The 3,302-nt window shown below is 35.6% G+C and overlaps 1 long non-coding RNA gene across 1 annotated transcript; it reads left to right on the top strand.

Annotated features, from left to right (window-relative positions):
• Positions 1–175: 175 nt before the first annotated feature.
• On the top strand, positions 176–2,810 carry LOC139726193 (uncharacterized). The gene is made up of 3 exons (XR_011710593.1): positions 176–576; positions 1,564–1,680; positions 2,513–2,810. It is a non-coding gene; the product is annotated as an uncharacterized lncRNA (long non-coding RNA).
• Positions 2,811–3,302: the final 492 nt, after the last annotated feature.

Below are 3,302 nucleotides of genomic sequence, written 5' to 3'. Positions count from 1 at the left end.
TTATTCTAATTCTTCAGAGACTGTACCACAACATATGATTATTTCTAATGTTTCTATGTTGTAATCAAAATCAAACAAAAACTTAAGTCAATGGAAATGAACTAATATTTCTAATATTGATTTCTTCTTGCGAACAAACTAATGCAGATAGCATAAGAACTAAACAAGAAATCTTCAACACTTCGTTCACATGTAAACGGAAATAGTGTCGGAATTGAAACCAGATATGTTTTGATGCATTGTGTGTGACTCGTACTAATTATAGATAATTAAAATTGCGTTTAGTTCTTTATGAGAATTAAATTTCTGTTTGATTCTGATATATATATATATTATATATATATAATTATATATATGTAGGATGTTACAGACTTCGAGCGAGAGCGAAGCGACCGTGAGCAGCAAGATCCAGAGGTCTCACTTAACCATGCAGACTTCGAGCGAGAGCGAAGAGACCGTGAGCAGCAAGATCCGGAGGTCTCACTTAACCATGCAGACTTCGAGCGAGAGCGAAGCGACCGTGAGCAGCCAGACCCGGAGGTCTCACTTAACCTTGATGATGCTGAACAGCAGAAGGTAATACGGATTTTTTTTCTTCTCTTTCAAATATAAATCAGTGTGACAACAAGCAATCACACAATTAAAGACATATCGTCCTTTTTGCAGATCAGCAGAAAACCATCCAAACATCTGTAAACCCTAGAGCATGGTGGGCAGGTTGTATATTCAAAATGTGAAATAGTTAAATCATGTAAAATTCAAATAATGCACGTAAACAGTGCATGAGAGATAGTCTTGCTCAGACACTTGGAAGTTTTGTTTCTTGAAATAATAGTTATCTGTGTGTAATTTAAATTACAAAACACATTATGAACATAATGTACATTATAGAAGACATTATTCAATATTTTGTAAAAAGTAATTAAAAAGGACTGTGTCAGAGACTAATATATTTTTTCGAGGTTCGAAAAAATAAATTCAAATTATAACGGTAGTTTGTACTTCACAAGTGAAGACCCTACAGGTCTAAAAACTACACAAAGGTTTTTGTAACAGTGTCTTCTTCATTATATACCTTATTGTTTTACACCAATTGTATACACAAATTCAATGCAAAAGGGACATAATGTCTTTAAGGCTCTCCTTATCAATAAGTCCTCTAAATCACAAACTTATTAAAACAATCATATCAATTGTGCTTGTACTAGCATTTTGCTTATTTCTCCTGATGGCATAACGGCAATTGACTAAGCTCCTTCAAATTTAGCCAGGCAGAACGATAGCAGCCTCTTCCCGTGTTTTGAATAAAAGCGATATTTTTTATTCTTAATTCATAGATTTGTGAATTTATAACATAGTTCCCTGAAGACAGCATGAGCTTTCAGTTAAAACTATTAACATGTCATCACAGGCACCTTCAAAGCTTTTGAAAGGCTAATGAAAACTTTGCTAAAAATTTAACCCCCTTTTTGTATTCTCTGTTTCTTTTTGTTTTACTGAGTCCAGTTAGATATTCAGATAATGCTCTTACGTTGGCTTCTTGTCTCCATATATCACTCGAAGGATGAAATAAATGAGACGGAGCAAGATCAAGGTGACCGTGACTCCCTCGAGCATCAAGAGGGTCAGCATACCCAACATGAAGATAACATGCACGAGGTTCAAGACAGTCAGTCTGAGGTGATTATATGATATAAAAGGTGTCATGAATTATGATAATATGAGCAGTATTTCAACAACAAAAATCTCTGTCAAATCATTATCTACACTTAGTAACTGCTTATTTCGGAAAGTGTGATTGGCTCTTCATACACGGGTTATGTACTGTAGTTCAATTACAGACTTGCAATAGCTTACAATCAAGTCCATTGCAAACGCGCCAGAAATTTAGTTTCTAAATTCTAAATTCCAAAATTCGCTACAACTTGGGGCACACAAGGATCAGACTGGTTCCACTGTATGGAATAATCTCCTTTTAGTTAGATAAACTTTGCTCTTCATCAGAGTCCTTTAAAAGTAGTTTAAAACTCACTTCTTTAATGCTACCTTTTGATTACCCATGCCTTGTATTAATAATTTACTTTCTATCTTACTCTTCTATTTTCGCGTGGAGCATTCTACAGAGTGGATTTGCCGCATTACAAATCTCATCAATCATTATTATCATTATTACTTACTGTTGCAGAATTTTAGGGAAACTAATATGAGAACTGCCTCGTGCCGTTTTTTCGACCTCTAATTTACGTCTGTAAACTCGCTGAAAAACGCATACGTTTTTAGACGCTAAACGGTTCAGTGTAGGACAGTACCTTTGTATTCACGAAACATGGCCCATATCTAATATTGACTTTTCACTTGCATATTGACATGTTTCTGTGGATTATTTTTGAACCTTCAGTATATTCCCACTTTTTTACAATAAACTTATGAAACAAATTTCCTTTTTACATTCTGTGTGCTACTTGTAGCAAGGAGAAAGAAAGAGTTAATCATGTGTTATTTTCTATTTCAGAAACGTGGGAGGAAGAGAAAACGGAATCCAGAAGAATGGAAGAAAAGACAGCAGTCAAGAAAACGTAATCGGGGAGAGGAATATGTTGTACGTAATAAAACAATCCCTGCCAGAAAGATAGGAAAGAAGTGTAACACAAAATGTCCCCATAAGTGCTTCTCTAAGTTCTCTGATGAAGACAGGAAAACATTGTTCGAGGATTACTGGAAAACGGGCTCCTACACCCGTCAGCGAGATTTTATTCATCACCATATTTCTCGGTCCAAAGCAATACCTAGAAAAAAGAGAAAAAGTCAGAAGCGAGTGCGTCAGAAGAAGATGTTAAGAAAGTATGTGAACACATTGATTCATTTCCTGTTGTTGAATCACATTACTGTCGTGCGTCTTCAAAAAGGAAATATCTGGACCCTTCTTTAAGCGTTTCCAAGATGTACGCAATGTACGAATCGTCTGTATCGAAACCAGTTTCCTTCGCAGTGTATAGAAACATTTTCAATTCCCAATATAATTTGGGATTTCATCATCCGAAGAAAGATGAATGTAACACATGTGCTTCATTCAATAATTCAACTCCGGAAGAAAGGGAAGTTAAAGAGCAGAACTACAAGAAACACATTGCTGAAAAGGAAAGTGCAAGAGAAGAGAAACAAAGAGACAAGGAACGAGCAAAGATCGATCCAATCTTTAGCTCCTTTACTTTTGATCTTCAACAGGTCTTGACTACACCCTATGGCCAGACATCTTCGTTCTATTACAAGCGGAAAATGTCTACGTATAATTTCACTGTATA

The sequence above is a fragment of the Diadema antillarum genome, unplaced genomic scaffold (genome assembly GCF_040938485.1).
Source record: "Diadema antillarum isolate AM-2024a unplaced genomic scaffold, OU_Dant_1.0 seq00000081_RagTag, whole genome shotgun sequence".
Taxonomy (NCBI): Eukaryota; Metazoa; Echinodermata; class Echinoidea; order Diadematoida; family Diadematidae; genus Diadema; species Diadema antillarum.
The sequence above is the reverse complement of the archived record's forward strand: the minus strand, read 5'-3'. Positions and strand labels throughout refer to the sequence as shown.